The 17,598-nt window shown below is 55.8% G+C and overlaps 1 protein-coding gene across 1 annotated transcript in view; it reads left to right on the top strand.

Moving 5' to 3' along the window:
* The window catches only part of LOC141916928 (uncharacterized), a 118,087-nt gene that overhangs the window by 87,384 nt on the left and 13,105 nt on the right, over positions 1–17,598 (top strand). The window lies entirely within an intron of this gene.

Here is a 17,598-nt window from a genome sequence, read left to right as displayed (position 1 = left end):
TAATTAAAGGTACCTGCTGGAGATACCTCCCGGGCTCAGGGATTTACAGGGAGAGAGGCAAAATGGAATTAAAGCGGCCAGATGAGGCTGGGTCGCTCCTCCACCAGGACAGTGCTGAAGGACGTTGCCTTTCCAGCCCCAAACCGCTGCTCCCCCCCCCCCCGCCCATTTCAGCTTCCCCCGGGAATTCAGCACCAAGAGCCACCGGACAGCCCGAGGGGCCGCGGGGGGGTGAAGCCGCTTTTCTGGGTTTTTTTTCCCTTTTCCCCCCCAAACCTCCCGCCGTTCCAGGGTCCCGCTGCACTCACCCAGAGCGGCTGCTCCCTCGCAGGGGCCGGGCGAGGCTCCCTCCTCCCGGGGGTCCCCACGGGGGGGCCGGAGGCGGCGGGGGCTGGGGGGGGGCAGGACGGAGCGGCGCTTCACTCCCTCGGAGGGCGCCGGGCGCGGGGGGGGGCAGTTTCTCCGCTGCCCCCTCCCGGGGCCGGGGCTGTGGGGGCGGCAGGGGGGGGCGGTTCTCGGCGCGGGGCCGGGACGCAGCTTCTGCCCCGCAAAGGCGGCCGGTTCGCCGCCGCCGGCACCGAGAGAGCCGCTCCCCTCCGCCCGCTCCGCTCCCCCCGCCGGCGCCCGGGGCTCAGCGTCCCGTTCCCCCCCGCCCTCCCCGGGGCACCCCCCGCCCGCCCCGCCGGGCCCTCCCGGCCCCGCCGCTCCCCCGGCCCCGCCGCCGCTGCCGGCCGAGCCCCCCCCGCCAGCGCCGGCCCCGGCGGGAACCTCCGCGGCTGCTGCCGCCGCCTCCGCCGCTGGGATCGGCAGCCGGACGGGGCCGCCCGGGCGCGCACCCCCCGCGCACCCACCGCGCAAACCCCGTGCACATCACCGCGCACCCCCCCGCGCACATCCCCGCGCCATCCCCCCCCCCCCCGACCACCCGTGCCCGCAGCCCCGCCCGGGAACACGCGTGGGAGCCGCGGGCTGGGCTGGGCTGGGCTGGGCTCGGCTGCCGGCGGGGAGCCCGGGTGGGCGGGGGGGAGCTGGGGTAGAAGAGGTCTCTAAGCAGTCTCTGGCTGGCTGGGCAGGATGAGGGAGGGCTCCGAGCAGGCGCTGGCTCTGTGGCTAACAACGCAGGAGAGTTGGCTCTGGCTGCAGGAGGATTTTCCCCGTGAGATGAGGTGATTCCCGGGGACCCGGAGCTCCCCAGCACAAGCAGGCTCACCCCCACAGGTGCCCATCTCCGGGGGGTGGCCGAGCTGAAGGACAGTGCCAAACCTCCAAGCAGCTCCTCCTGCAGCCACCCCTGTTCAACCCCTTGATCCCTCTGGGAACACACCAAACCAAACCTCAACACTAAAAAAACCTAAAACTAAAAACTAGAGAAAAGGGCCAATGCAGACCCAGCGCACACTCTGCAAACCCCGACACCAGGCACAGGCCTAAATCGGGGCCAGAGGCGGGCGAGCGGCCCTGCAGGAAGGGCTGTGGGTGCCGGCGCCAGCAGGGCCTGTGTGCGGGGCCTGGGGAGCTGGAGAGCAGAGGGATGGCGGGAGCTGGAGCAGCCCCAGGCCAGGCATCGGCCGGGCTCTGCCTGTGAGGAGCCAGGCAAGGCCCAGCAGAAGAGCCTGTGCAGGGCCCGTTGGGGAGTCGGGAAAGGAAAGGGAACTCGTGGCACTGACACCCCCGGGAAGTTTTGTCAGACCTCTGAGGTTTGATCGCTCGAAAAATAAAGAGCATTTCATCCCTGCAGCGTGTTGGGATGTGGGTAAAGCTCACGGGAGGGATGTGCCAGCCACACATCAGCTGGGACAGCCTGTGATGTGACGAGCACGGCGACGTCCCTGCAAGGAAATCCGCCACAGGCTACGGCAGAGAACTGCAGGAGCTCAGCGAGGGCAGGAGGAAGGAGGTCTCTGCCGAAAGCCTCGGCAGGGGCTGATGGGGAGAGGTGGCGCAGGAATGCAGCACTGCTGCCTCCGTCCTCACAGCCAGCTTGGTCACAGACATATTCTCACCCAAATGGAACGTGGTTTTGCCATTGCGGTGCAGGACAGGGCATGAAAAGAAAGAAGAAAATGAAGAAGAGAAGCAAGAGTGACCTTGCAGGGCTGGAGTAGCAGAGGGAAGATGTTTTGGCTGCTGGTATTTTCTGGTGCTGGCGTGACTGAGAAGGGGGTGCGAGGGGCTGGCCGCTCACAGACGTGTCGAGCTGCCTGCAGCGAGCATTTCCCTCTCTGCATGCTGCCCGTCTTGCCGGGGAGCGGGAGGGCTCTATGGTTTGGCCAGCCAGGACAGAAGGACGCCTTTAGCCTGGGAGAGAGAGGGGCTGGCTGTGGAGGGGTGTGGGGGTGAGTGCTGATGATCCTGAAGGGCTGGGAACGTCCTGGGGAACAGGCTGGGATGGAGAAAGAGACACTGAGGGAGTTGAGGCCTGAGCTTGATCCACTGCCCACAGCCGCCAATACACAGCAGGTCACGCGGGAAGGCCTTCCCCAAGTGAGAGCTAAAGAGTTTCTGCACAACGTGCCCCTTGTTCCCCGTGTCCCAGAGCCGCGGCTGCCCCTTGAGGTGCCGGCTGTAGCCTACCTGCAGCTGGTGTTGCTGTCTCTCTGCAGATGGGCAGAGTGTTAAACCAAAGGCTCGAGAGGTCTCCTGGGCAGGCTAGGCTCTGTTTCCTGCTGCTGGGGCATTTTTATGGTCCCCCTCGAGGCAAATTAAACTCACGTTTGGGCTTAACTATAAAGAAAAACTAAAAATTAACAACCAATGCATTGGGCAGAGTCCTGCAGCACTAAGCGGTTCTACACGGAGTCTGCAAAGACACGTCACGAGCAGATTCCTTATCTCCAGCGCCCATCCCGTGAGCGGTTTGAATGGGGCACCTCATCCGGGCCGTGGATCCATCTCCCGGACCAGAGGTAGCCCCTGAGAGCTCCCATTCCAGGATGGCTACAAGACAATGCCGAGGCTGTTTCTTATCTCACTGCCCAGGGAAACTACACTGCCTTGCAGGGAGTCCTTCTGTCTCTATCGTCCCTGCTTCCAGCCAGTTTAACCCCTTTCTTGCAGCGGGGCCACCTTGCCCTCCATGCCAGATGATCATTCCTCGGTCACAAATTACCACTGCTGAGCCGTTACAACTTGAATTTCCCCTTCCCTGTCAGCTATTTGACTTGTCCCCGCGTGAAACCAAAGGCCTCCCTTCCCCGGGGGATGCTGCATGGGTGACCATCAAAGGCCGGGCCTGTGGCACAGCCCAGGAGCGCGTTCCCCTTAGAGAGGGGCTTGCTCCCACCGCTCCCCTTTGGGTGAGCCCTGGCACAGGCTGCTTGACCCTGCTCAAGTGCCCGATTCTGGGCTCCACAACATACCTGTCTCCTGCCTCAAGGCACCCGACACCCAAGGGACACATGACAGAGCAGTCCCCGGGTGGGGGACCACACGTGTTTGTTCAGAGCTCCTGGGGGAGCTCGGTCTGAGGAGAAGGGGCCCCAGACAAAGGATCTCAAGGCGAAGACCAACAATGTTCTTCCCACAAGGTGAAAACCCAGCTCCTAGAGCTGGACCCGCCCCGCCACGAGCCTGGCAGCAAAGCTCGTTAAACGAGACAAGAATGTTGGACAGGTCTCACCTCCCTCGTTGAGATCCCCTGTAAAATTGGGGTCTTAGCACGACAGAGGCTGTAAGAGGGAAGACGACGATACGGATTACGGCAGGGAAAATGCCCAGGCACAGTACGGCCTGGCTTGAAGGGAGGCACAAGCAAGCACTCGGGAGCAAGCTCTTTTATTGCACGCACAAGGGAGTAAGGTCTGTGTTTGCGGCCTGCTGGAGCTGCCCACGGGCTCTACACCTCTCTTGCAACACAACTCCTCAGGGCATCATCCACAAGCCTCCCAACTAACGCCCTCGTTTTCACACAGGCTGCCGGGGCTGGCTGTGGACAAGCTTTATGCGAAGCAGTGGACGCCGTGCTCCTGTCTGTGCTGGGGGCTTCGGACCTGCTGGAGGGACGGGCTGCCTGGAAAACTGCAGGCCCATGGAGGGAAGGGCATCCGCAGCGGGATGGCTCTCCTTTCCATCCTGTGGTGTGGGCCGTTTTGTGAAACCCCATCCAGACCTCAGTTCAGGGGTCAGTGCAGGCCCACGTTGACATGTCCGCTCTAATACAGTGTCCACGATCTCTCTTGCCGTGGCCCTTATAGCCAAAGCTTTGGCTGAGGCTCTTGGATTTGACTTAATTTCTCTCCCTGACTTCTTCTCTGTTCCAAGAACCTCAGGGAGCACGGTTCCAGCATTCCCAGTCAGTTCTGCACGGCGCTGCGGAACTCTGGAGGTGGCATTTTGCATCCTTCCCTCTGCTTTCATTTCCTCTATACAGCTCTTCAGGACATCATCCACAAGCCTCCCAACTAACGCCCTCGTTTTCACACGGGCTGCCGGGGCTGGCTGTGGACAAGCTTTATGCGAAGCAGTGGACGCCGTGCTCCTGTCTGTGCTGGGGGCTTCGGACCTGCTGGAGGGACGGGCTGCCTGGAAAACTGCAGGCCCGTGGAGGGAAGGGCATCCGCAGCGGGATGGCTCTCCTTTCCATCCTGTGGTGTGGGCCGTTTTGTGAAACCCCTTCCAGACCTCAGTTCAGGGGTCAGTGCAGGCCCACGTTGACATGTCCGCTCTAATACAGTGTCCACGATCTCTCTTGTCGTGGCCCTTATAGCCAAAGCTTTGGCTGAGGCTCTTGGATTTGGCTTAATTTCTCTCCCTGACTTCTTCTCCGTTCCAAGAACCTCAGGGAGCACGGTTCTGGCATTCCCAGTCGGTTCTGCACGGCGCTGCGGAACTCTGGAGGTGGCATTTTGCATCCTTCCCTCTGCTTTCATCTCCTCTATACAGCTCTTCAGGACATCATCCACAAGCCTCTTAACGAATGCCCTTTTCTGACACGGGCTGCCGGGGCTGGCTGTGGACAAGCTTTATGCGTGGCAGTGGACGCCGTGCTCCTGTCTGCGCTGGGGGCTTCGGACCTGCTGGAGGGACGGGCTGCCTGGAAAACTGCAGGCCCGTGGAGGGAAGGGCATCCAGAGCGGGATGGCTCTCCTTTCCATCCTGTGGTGTGGGCCGTTTTGTGACACCCCTTCCAGACTTCAGTTCGGGGGTCAGTGCAGGCCCACGTTGACATGTCTGCTCTAATACAGTGCCCACGATCTCTCTTGCCATGGCCCTTATAGCCAAAGCTTTGGCTGACGCTCTTGGATTTGACTTAATTTCACTCTCTAACTTCTTCACTGCCATTTCGAGAACGTCAGGGAGCACGGTTCTGGCATTCCCAGTCCGTTCTGCACAGCGCTGGTGAACTCTGGAGATGGCATTTTGGATGCTCTCCCTGGCAATTGTGCAACTCAGTCGCGAGACTTCAGCAGCAGTTGTATTTGGCAGCGGTGGTGATACAGGCAACTTTGCTCCCTTGCTTGCTTCCAGGCTCTGCTGTTCAGATGCTCTGGGGAATTCTTGTCCTTGCAGCTCTTTGCCCACCAGTCCCATTTCCTGCTGGCAATCTGGAGAAGTCTCCCAAGGCTCTGCTCTTGTGGCACTGCCACACAAGCTTTCCCTGCTCCCCAGGGCAGCCTTCCTTAAAACAGAGGGATCCTGAGGAGCCTTCACCCTCTCAAACACTTCCTGTGCCACAGTCTCAGCCACCTCTTCTTCAAGCTGCTGGGCTTCTGCTGCAGCTTTTTGTTCAAGTGCAGCTTTTTGTTCAAGTGCAGCTTTGAACACACTGTCTGCAGCGACGTCTGGCTTCCTCTCGGAGCCGGCGTCGCTGCTGAGCCTCTGGGACAGCTTGGCACTTTCCTGTCCCAACTCAGGTTGGGAGCAGGTTTGGCCTTTGTCCAAAGCTCCTTTCACTCTTGTGCATTGCCTTCGTTTCCTGCCTTTGCGTGGAGGTGGGCAAGATGGTTTTTGAGGCTGCAGCAGCTGCTGTGCCAGGCGAGAAGTGTCCATCACTGCCGCCGGTTCGGGGGCATCCTTAAATTTGGCCAGGTGCTGCCGAAGCCTCTCCTGAAAGGTGACACCAGGTTGTGGCTCGCTGTTGCCTGGACAAGCGCTCACGCCCCGCCGTGCTGAGGCTTCACACGGGCCCAGGCCAGCGCTCTGCTTCAGCCATGTGATGAGGGCCGGAGAGAAGGGCTTCTTCCCTCAGCACTCCGCGTCCTTGCACATGACCTTCCTGCCCAGCCCATGCCCACCCCAGCACCCTGTGATAGCTCAGCTCTGAGCTGGGTGGTCCCTTCCCCGCCACAACGCCCGGCCCACCAGCCCAGCCCTCCCCTCTTCTGCACTGACCCCCTCCCTGAGACACAGCAAGTAAAGCCCCAGCCCTCGGCACCGTGCCGCTGGCAGGTGTCCGCGAACGCTCCGCTTTGCCTACCTCTTCTCGCCTGGCCACGTTCTCCGCCTGCAGCCTGAGTGTGAGCAGGTACTGTCTGTACTCGTTGAACTCCTTCAGAGTACAAACCACCTGTGAAGAGACGAGGAATTGATCCAGGCCCTGTCAAGCGCCAGCTACGCAGACCCCAAAATGGCCCGAACGCAGCGGGCAGGGAGCTGTGCCCCTGCACACACTCCCTCAGCTCGGGGAAGCCCGCTTGGAGACAATCGTTTTTATAAGCCTCTCAGCGTCCAAACCTACCTGGCCATCGCTGGTGATGTAACCCGCCTCCTTCAGTCTCCTGAAGTTGTGTCTGCGTTTGTGGTATGCCTTCAGGTACGGGTCATGCAGGCTGTTGTACTCTGTCCGGAGTAGGCGACAGTAGGGATCTCCCAGGTCAAAATGTCCTGAGGGCAGGTGAAGCTGTAAGAGAGATGTTCCAGAGCGTGAACGGGGAAGGAGAGAGCAGCAGGGACAGATGCACTTCCCAGCTCCTCCCACACACAGGCTGGCATTTCCAAACCTCCAAGGTATAGCCTAATTCCTGGATGACTTCCCACCCAGAGGAAAGTTCTCTCTACTTCAGAGACTCTCCCACAGAGAAGTCCAACTGTCAGACTGAAGGGCTGCGGCTCCCACTGTAGAGCAGGTGGCTGCAAGGACTTCTCTGAATGGCGGGGACCCTGTAAAAGAGAGCTTCTCTGCCCCTTTTCTACTTCCTTTACCTTCTCCCCCAGCTTTGCCCGGCTGAAAACAGGTCTGGAGCCAGGCAGCACAGGGATCTTGGCCCCGAGTGGAAGGTCCAGCAGCTCACGGTCTGTCAGGCTGATAGCTCCTTCTCCCAGGTGCTCTCTCCTGTGCCCGGCCTAAGAAAACACACTCAGGCGCTAGCTCCATTAGCCTCCTGCACAGCAGTTGCAAGAAAGGGCACGTCCCGAGGCCCCCAGAGCAGTCCCCCACGTCCCAGGCTCCCTGGCTCAGCCCTCTCTATCGGCCCGCTGCTCACCTTTCTCCTCTTTCCTGGTGCACTCTGCAGCGCGTCTGCCTTTTGCACGCCAGTGGTGAGATGGCGCTCCATGGCTCCTTCCAAGAGCTCTCCTGGAGCTGCGACCCTGCACTGATTCCTCTTGTACCAGAGGCAACTCAGCTGCGGCCGCATCTGCCGCTCTCCCAGCGGGCGGCTCTATATAGAGAGCAATTGCGCATCATCGTGCTGTCACATTGCTGCATTGTGACATCACTGCGTTGCCGTGGCGCCATTCTGATGTATCGCTGCGTTGCCATGCCGCCGCCCGGCTGCCGTCCACCGGCTGTGTGGAGGAGAGGGCTACCGTGGGTGGCCTTCCGCCCGAGGTCCGGGCAACCTTTTTTCAGGAAAACCACCATCATCTCTACCCCACACTGCGCTGGCTGCGCCAGAAGCTGGACGCAATCCATGCAGAACAGTGGTGGCTGGCAATGACAGCGGAAAAGCTGGTCCTGAATGCCCTGTGCTGCTACAGGCTGGACGAGGAGGCCACTGTCCAGCTGCTGCAGCACAGCCTCCAGGAGCACACAGCACCGCTGGTCCACAGCCTCATCAATGTCACCATGTGCCGGTGCAGCAAGGAGAACAGGAGGCTGCTGCTCTCCTACGCTGCCAGGAGGGAACACAGCAGCCCCACATCCAGCCCCAGCCCCACCACCTCCCAGGCAGGGTCTCCTGACTCCAGCCCGCTCTCCTCCAGCAGCCCTGAAGGCTCGGACAGGGAGGAGGAAGCCAGCACCTCGGAGGCCGCCCTCCATGGGGGTCCCGGCCACCCCCCATCTGCTCCTGTCCTGGCAGAGCAGAGGCAGCCCCAGGAGGAGCCGGGGGAGGTGGTGGCAGCAAGCCCCTCTGCCCAGGGCTGTAGCCGCAGCCCCTCCGCTCCCAGCCAGGGCAGGGACTCTGGTCACCTGGGGGGTCCCGACACCCCCCAAAGAGGAGGACACCCGGCCCCCAGGACTCTCCCCAGTCCTGCAAGAGGACGCCCCACCGGCAGCACTAGCAGGGCTGCAGCAGGTCTTTATTGAAGAAAAAGACAATAAATTCCTGTTTCCCTGACCCTGTCTCTGGGTGCTGCTTTCTCCCTCTTCTCCTGGTGCCTTTCCCTGTCCCCCATGCCCCACTGTCGTGGCCCCCGCCTGCTGGGGGCATGGCCATGGGCCCCCGGAGCCCCAGGGCCATGTCTGTGGTGCCTCCTCCCGCAGAAAATCCTGCTGCAGCCGCCCACCCGCTGCGCAGCAGATGCCGAGGGCAGAGCGGGCAGGAGGGGAAGCTGGTTTTGCCACAGATCCGATGGGGACCCGACTGGGCAATGAAAGGGTTGGGGTGAGCTGTAACCGTGTCCCCTCCAGCACTTGTCTCTGCGCCCCACAGAGGGTGACACAGCACGAACCTCTCCAAGGTGGGGAGGTGTTTGTCCTGCTGGAGTTGTCTGTGCCTGTGCCGGGGTGTCTGTGTATGTGTGCACAGGGCTCAGTTTCGGGCATCTCTGGAGACAGTGAAGAAGCCTGGTGTGGAAGGGAGTGACCTGCCAAGGAAGGGGCTGAATAATCCCTCGAGCTCCCCTCTTTCTCATGCTGCTCATGTTCACAGAATCACAGAATCACAGAAATGTCTAGGTTGGAAAAGACCTTGAAGATCATCCAGTCCACCCATTGACCTAACACTGACAGTTCCCAACTACACCATATCCCTAAGCGCTAAGTCAACTTTACTCTTAAACACCTCCAGGGATGGGGACTCCACCACCTCCCTGGGCAGCCCATTCCAACGCCTAACAACCCCTTCTGGAAAGAAAAGCTTCCCAACATCCAGTCTAAACCTTCCCTGGCGCAACTTGAGGCCATTACCTCTTGTCCTATCGCTTGTTACTTGGTTAAAGAGACTCATCCCCAGCTCTCTGCAACCTCCTTTCAGGCAGTTGTAGAGGGCAGTGAGGTCTCCCCTCAGCCTCCTCTTCTCCAAACTAAACAACCCCAGTTCCCTCAGCCGCTCCCCATCAGACCTGTGCTCCAGACCCTTCACCAGCTTCGTTGCCCTTCTTTGGACACGCTCGAGTCATTCAATGGCCTTTTTGTAGTGAGGGGCCCAAAACTGAACACAGTAATCGAGGTGCGGCCTCACCAGTGCCGAGTACAGGGGCAGGATCACTTCCCTGTCCCTGCTGGCCACGCTATTTCTGATGCAAGCCAGGATGCCATTGGCCTTCTTGGCCACCTGGGCACACTGCTGGCTCCTGTTCAGCCGGCTGTCAGTCAGCACCTCCAGGTCCCTCTCTGACTGGCAGCCCTCCAGCCACTCCTCCCCAAGCCTGTAGCACTGCTGGGGGTTGTTGTGGCCGAAGTGCAGTACTCGGCATTTGGCCTTATTAAAACTCTTCCAGCTGGCCTCAGCCCATCGCTCCAGCCTGTCCAAATCCCTCTGCAGAGCCTCCCTACCCTCGAGCAGATCAACACTTTCACCCAACTTGGTGTTGTCTGCAAACTTACTGACGGTGCATTCGATCCCCTCATCTAGATCATCAATAAAGATATTAAAGAGAAGTGGCCCCAAAACCGAGCCCTGGGGGACACCACTCGTGACCGGCCGCCAACCGGATTTAACTCCGTTCACCACAACTCTTTGGGCCCGGCCATCCAGCCAGTTTTTTACCCAGCGAAGCGTGTGCCCATCCAAGCCGCGAGTAGTCAGTTTCGCCAGGAGAATGCTGTGGGAAACGGTGTCAAAGGCCTTACTAAAGTCAAGGTAGACAACATCCACAGCCTTTCCCTCATCCAATAAGCGGGTCGCCCTGTCACAGAAGGAGATCAGGTTTGTCAGGCAGGACCTGCCTTTCATAAACCCATGCTGACTAGGCCTGATCCCCTGGTTGTCCATTATATGACTTTTAATGGCACCCGAGATGACCTGCTCCATGACCTTCCCTGGCACCGAGGTCAGACTGACAGCTCTATAGTTTCCTGGATCCTCCTTTCTGCCTTTCTTGTAGACGGGTGTCACATTTGCCACCCTCCAGTCCAATGGGACCTCCCCAGTTAGCCATGACTTCAGGTAAATCATGGACAGCGGCTTGGCGAGCACATCTGCCAACTCCCTCAGCACCCTCGGGTGTAACCCATCCGGTCCCACAGACTTGTGTGCATCCAAGTGGTGTAGCGGGTCTCTGACCACCTCCTCTTCAACTGTGCTGACATCAGTCTGCTTCCCCTCCCCATCTCCCAGCTCACGAGGCTGGGTGTCCAGGGAACAGCCAGTTCCACTGCTAAAGACTGAGGCAAAGTAGGCGTTGAGCACCTCAGCCTTTTCCTCATCCTTAGTTACCATGTTTCCCTCTGCATCCAGTAGGGGAGGGAGATTTTCTCTAATCCTCCTTTTGCTGTTAATGAATTTATAGAAAGATTTTTTGTTATCCTTAACAGCTGCAGCCAAGTTGAGCTCTAGCTGCGCTTTGGCTCTCCTAATGTTCTCCCTGCATAACTTCACTATGACTTCATAGTCTTCATGAGAGGCCTGGCCCCTCTTCCAAAGGCGATAGATTCTCCTTTTGTTCTTGAGATGCAGCCAAAGGTCCCTGTTTAGCCAGGCCGGTCTCCTTCCCCTCCTGCTTGATTTTCGGCGTACGGGAACAGCCTGCTCCTGTGGCTTTATGACTTCGCTCTTGAAGTATGTCCAGCCTTCCTGGACTCCCATTTCCTTCAAGGCAGCCTCCCAAGGGATTTTGTTAACCAGTCTCTCGAACAGGTCGAAGTTAGCCCTCCGGAAGTCTAAGGTGGCTGTTTCAACAGCTGCTCCGCTTGCTTTGGACATGTGAAGACTGCAGCTACTGCAGAAGACTCCTCCTTCGACAAAGCTGTGGCACTGTCTCCCAGAAAAACAAACAGACACCGCCCTGCCTCCTGCAGCTTAGGAGAAAGCTTAAACACCTGCCCGAGACATGAATATCTCAATAGCAAACCGGCAACTCCATAACAAAGGGGACGTTTCTACCGTCCACCTACTTTGTAATCTTGCCCCAGTGTCATACCCAGCACCACCTTCTGATGTCAAAGGGGAGCCAGGCAGACAGGAAAGAAAGGTTTCCTGCTAGCAAACAGAAAGTGAGTAGCACTAGCATGATCACACCTTAATTTTATTCTAGAAAATTAATACTGTGATCATCTAATTCAGGGCTAGTGGAGGAGGGTGGACAGGATTGCAGCTCTATTATTTTATGCCCAGGAATGTCCTGTCGCTTTCCCAGAACCACTTTCACTTGGAAAGAATAGGAGAGGTCTTCCTGACCCCTGCACTCAAGGACTCTGCTCAGGGTGAGACACTGAGCACAATGAAACAGCCGAGTTAGGTCTGTTATTAGGGCATGAATGCCACCTAAATTTTCACTATAAAAAAGCACCATTAGCCAACAAAAGACCTGCCAGTCATGCCGTGTGTTTCTGCACCTCTCCAGGACACTTCCGAGGCACCACTGCCTACCAGGTAGCGCCTGCCCTGCATTAACTTCTGAGAAGGAAGTAAAGACTTTCATTTCTACCAGTGGTGGAAAATGACGCGAAGGCACGAATCTGGACTTGGAGAGCTTCCACGTCGGCTTCTCTTCAGACTTTCTGAGTCTGTGTGTGTCGACACTCCCCACAAAACAGAGTTATTTGCAAGACGCAAATCTAGAATTTGTTAGAAGTGCAAGGGGTTAAATGTTCCTCCACAAAATGAGGTGTTGGAGGATTGGAATTTCAGTGGTTTTTAAGAGAAAAAAGATGCTACCCAGGTTGGTGGGATCGATGGTTTTTTTCCTGCCTACCAGCAGATGATCTTAGTTAACACCTGTGTAAATAAAAACCGAATCTGAATCACAGCAACAACTGTCTTTTCTTTGTAAACTCTTAAGCTGGGACTACTTAAAAAGTGAGGGATTTGTAATTCCTTGCTATATTTTTAAGCCTAGGTACCTCAAATACTACTTGGAATTGCTGAGTAGGGAAGGATGCTCTGGAGAAGACAGAATTGTCAATAAGTCATTCGTTTGCACTGTGCGTGTGAGTTGAATGATGAAAGCAGATGCAGACTCTAAGGTACGTTGCTAAAGGCTGAAATAAATCCACAGCATTGGTTTGAAGTCCGTGAAGTCAGTCCCTGTCCTGGTTTTTGTTCTGTATTGGCAATTTTGGCCGTCTATTTACTTGCTTGAACTGTGGAGTGAACGATAAATGTGAATTGATGTAATAGCAAACACTTCATCTCCTACTCTACAAAGCATTGGTTATTGTTTGTAGGCATATTAAGTTATTTGAGAAGGAGCACATATTTTCCCACAAATGCAGGGGAAGAGTGGAGGGACAGAGACTGTCAGAGCTCACAAAGACATCAGATTGTGAAGAGCCTTGTGAAGACATTAGATGGTGAAGGAGCTAGTTATTTACAAAGGGAAATTGGTTATTTTAATGAAAGTTTAACACTGTCGTATGTTGCGCATCTTAAATCCCAGGCTCCTGAAACAAGGCGATTACGTGTGAACCTCTACCACTTTCCTTGTTCATCAACGCTGTTGTTAAAAGCGTTAACCCTAGCAACTCAAAGGGAAAGTAGAGAGCTGTCAGATGTAGAGCTTCAAAACTTTCCAGTTGTGCAAGCTTCTTGATTTTAGAAAGTTTTGCTTCATCTTTGAAAGTGCCGACACTAGGCTTCTGTTGGAGCCCTGACTGACATGATAAATCATAAAGCCCATCAGCATTCTGGGATTTTTTTCTCAAAGAAAAAAAATGAATGAAGCATGCAGACAGAGTGTAATTATCGCAGTGCCTTAGCCTGGCCCAGAGCAGAGAGCAGGCAACAGGAACTCCACTTTCACCAGAGGAGGAAAGCCTGAAGTCTCGCATCCTTTGTCTCACCCTCAGCCCTTTCCCACTCCACCACCCTATGGACACCCCCACGTTCCTTACCTTTCCCATCTCCTGTGCGTTGAGGCTTTTGGCAGTACTCTTCACCTTCCCATTTTTCCACCTTGTTCATACACAGATGTTAGGAAACGCTGAAATGATGGTAAAAGCAATTTGATGTGTGGGAAGGTAAAAGTAATCCAACCGATATGTTCAGTTCAATTCCCTGCTTTGCCATCAGCTTCGGGTGCCTGCATCTACGGACTCTGCGGTGCTAGCCCAGCGTGCCTGTGGCCTACCTGCCCTCAAGGGTAACCAGGTTCATGAGTTGCAAGGTGGAAGAGAAGCTCAAGATCCACTCAGGAAATAAAAGGAGGCTGAACCTGGGTTTCTTCACATCTTGGAGTACTCCTAACACCCAAGGTAGAGTATAAGGTTGGGAAGGTGGGTGTACAGGTACTACGTTGTGCTTTATTTTTAGAGACAGAGGGCCATACCAGCCCTCTCTCTAAAAGGATGCCCCAGGTAGGCTCTCCTCTCTTGGTTAGAGGTGGGAACATCCTGGCAACACCTAAATCCTCATGTGAATCTAGCCTTCACTCAGAGCCGGTGGCTAAGAGCTATTAGAGCTCGTAGCTCACGATAGCAGCGAACTGGAAGCTCCTCGGGTAGTGTAGCTGTAATAAGCAGTTACAGAACCTCCATCCCCAGCAGGTCCGAGTCCTTTGGGGGGAGCTAAGAGGACTTCTGATAGAAAGGTCATAGTCCGTAGCAGTCCGTAGTAGTCTGTAACGCCTAGCAGGCCTGGGAGAGTTTAAAATCACATGGGTTACTTCATGTTTTGATCTCTAGCGGTTGCAAGCAGGACACATGATGCAGTTTGCAATAACTGTGCAAGGACCTGGCACAAGTTCCACTTTCTTCTGCAGAGAGCCCTTATTTAGTGAGCATCTCTATTTTGTCGCAATTCCCACCTGAGAAATACACGCAGCTTTGGAACGCTGTTGGCCTGCAGAGCTGCCCAAAACTGAACAGTCCCATTTCAGTTTCTGATCAATGCACAGACATGCAGATGGGTACGTAGTGCGGGCGGGATAGTTCCCCTGTTAGAAGGCAGCTTTAAATGAGAACAGTGTGCAAAATGAGGTTATGGGTGCTGCTCTGGAGGAAAGAAATCTGTGCTGCATGAAATACTGGAAGTTTGCAGAGACATTCCTTTCCCTCGTGCACAAAAACACTCCCAAGACCTCAAAACAGCATGTATAAATGGGCCTCGCTATCCTCTTACAGAGCAAGTCCAGACCTTGTTGGCCAGCTCAGCGTCTCAGGGGCTCTTCAACATTGTGCAGGTGACTACAAAATCCCAGGAGTCCTTAGTCTTGGAGAGGATCTTCAGCAGCCCATAGTGGGACTACGGCGTTAGAGAACCTTCCTGGACCTGCTTGTGTCCGCTGTATGATATTCTCAGTTGATGTCTGGGGAGTTAAAAGCGCCCATGAGGACAAGGGCAGTTGATCTAGAGACAGGGCAATGTTGATCGCATTCTTCATTAAATGTCTTTCAATAGCACCCAGCATGATCTCCCCCTTTTCTCTCCCCTTTCTTGAAGTGTACCGCTGCCATGTAACCGATTCGTGTACTTCAGATAACAGCTAATATGGTTCAGTGCCCGTGTTAATTTTTTTCTAAAAATGTGGTTCTGCCCCTTCCTTCCCACCATCTCCAGTAACTGTGGCCAAATTTCAGCTGAACTGTAACTGAACACAGTTACTTGAACTCAAGACCTACTGAAACTTGGTGTGTAGGGGCGGTGAAGAAATCCAGATTGGTGTGTGCTGGAAGAGAGTTGTTTTCCCCCGTATCAGTTACAGACTAGTTGTCACGTGTGTGTGGAGCCGGACAGTCCCCCTGTGGGATTTAAGAGCTGGTACTTAACCTCGCCCAGCGAAGAGCAGACGTGCTGGGGGTTGGCAGGTTTTCTTAGGGGAAGTATGGTACCAGTTTGTAATAAAACGGGCTGTGATGGTCTTCGCGATCACAGACCGGCTTCTTATTTGCTTGAAGATGGAGAGTATTTGCCAAAAGAAAAAAGTACATAGGAAAAATACCTTTTAACATCTGTGTGCCTATTTGTCACTTCATCTTTCAACTTACTTTCTCCTCACTGTTCTAGAAATGCTTATTATCAGCCGACATCTTGCAGGCCACGGTTCTTACTGGTCGGAGAGCCAGGATATGGGCCCTCAAAACTGCAGACCGAGTCCTAAATTTTAGGCTATGGTTTCTGAAAATGAGGTTTTGGTCCCTGAAAATGAGGATTTGGAAGCTAAAAACGAGGCTTGGGACATGAAGATGTGCTTTTGGAAGCTATAAACAGGTTTTGGACTCTAAAACTGAGGCTTTTAACATTCCAAATCAGACTTTGGTCCTTAAAAATGAAGCTCTGGGCCTTTAAAATCCTGCCCAAAGAGGCAAACCACCTCAGGCAGGTGCCTGGTGGGTGTCCCGGGTAGCTGCCAGCAGCAGAAGATTCCCTCAGGTCCCGTTGTGGCCTCAGGCTGAGCTGAGGGGGCAGAGCCCAGCCGGGCTTTGGTTCCTCAGCTCTCCCCGCTGCAGACGTCAGGATGGCACCGGGCGTTTCGCTGCTCCGTGTGGCAGGAGGCCCCGCGCTCCTTGGGGCGACGCTGGCTGGGAAGCGCCAGGCCTTCCTCCCCACGGCAGCCCCTGGGACGCGGAGGGGCACGGGCCGGGCCGGGGGCTGGAGGGGCTCGGGGCCGCCGGGCCTCAGCCAGGGGCGGGTCCCTCCCCTCAGAACTTTCCCGCCTCTCTGCCGAGAGCGGCGCTGGGATTGGGCAGGGCACGCCCAGCGCTGATTGGCGGCGCTTCCCGCCGCAGCAGCCGACTGGCTGTCGCTCTGCCGGCCGGGGCGGGCTCTGGGCTGAAATGGCGGGAGAGCCGCGGCAGTGGGGGGGCGGTTGTCATGGCGGCGGCCCAGGCCCGGCCCTGCCGCGGCCTGCGCTGTCAGGCGCTCGGGGGGCTCCGGGCCTGCCCTCACACCCAGCCCCGCCGGGTCACTCGGGGTAGCGTCAGGAAAATTCCCTTCCCAAAGCGTTCTATCGGCCAGTCTCTGGAGTAGGAGGGCGCGTTGGCTTTGTGGTTGGCTCTCTCTGTTCCCAGCCCGGGTGCGGTGTGATGAGGGGCGGGAAGTGCGGGCAGGGGTAGTGTTTGTGCTGAAGGAAAACAAAGGAAAGGAGAGCCCGGCCCCAGAAAGAAGGACTGTGCTTCGGCAATTGCTCAGGGCAATCCAGCCTGCTTAGAGGTAAAAACACTACCCGAGACTGGGATCAGGCTTCAGACCACAGAAATACGGCTTTGTACCCTCAGAACACGGAGTTAGGCTTCAAAAATGACACTTTAGACCCCCCAAATGAGGCTTTGGGCCCTAAAAATCAGGGTTTGGACCCTAGAAATGAGGCTTCAAATCCCCAAAAATAATGAACACTTGGGCCCTAAAAGTTAGGGTTTGGAACCTAGAAATAAGGCTTTTAATCCTTAGAAATAATGAACGCTTGGGCCCTAAAAATTAGGGTTTGGACCTTCGAAATGAGGCTGTAAATCCTCAGAAACAATGAACCCTTGGGCCCTAAAATTAGGGTTTGGACCCTAGAAATGAGGCTTTAAAACCTCAGAAACAATGAACCCTTGGGTCCTACAATGAGGCTTGCAGCCCTTCAAATGAAGCTTTAATCCTGAAAGAGTTTGACCCCAAAAGGAGTATTTGGACCATAAAAATGCATATTTGGAAACCCTATGTGGTGGTTTGACCTTGGCTAAATGCCAGGTACCCACCAAATCGCTCTATCACTTCCCCCCCTTCCCCTTTTTTCTCAACAGGGCAAAGAGGGAAAAGAATATAAGATAGGAAAAAAAACAACCAACCCTTGTGGGTAAAACAAAAGCAGTTTTAATATAAGCAAAGCGAAGCAAAGGTCTGCGCGTGGAAGCAAAAAAAAGAAAACAGATTTATTCTCTACTTCCCATGAACAGGCGATGTCGGGCCTTCTCAGGAAGCAGGGCTCCACTACGCGTAGGGGTTGCCTCGGAGGACCAAGGGTGACCCCACCCCTTCCTCCTCTCTCCCAGCTTTATACTGAGCAGACGTCATATGGTCTGGAATATCCCTTTGGTCAGTTCGGGTCAGCTGTCCTGGTTGTGTCCCCTCACAAGATCTGGCCCACCCCGTCCCACTGCGGGGGGGGGGGAAATGTCGGAAAGAGCCTTGGTGC

Source organism: Strix aluco, chromosome 32, assembly GCF_031877795.1.
Source record: "Strix aluco isolate bStrAlu1 chromosome 32, bStrAlu1.hap1, whole genome shotgun sequence".
In the NCBI taxonomy this organism is placed as follows: Eukaryota; Metazoa; Chordata; class Aves; order Strigiformes; family Strigidae; genus Strix; species Strix aluco.
The sequence above is the reverse complement of the archived record's forward strand: the minus strand, read 5'-3'. Positions and strand labels throughout refer to the sequence as shown.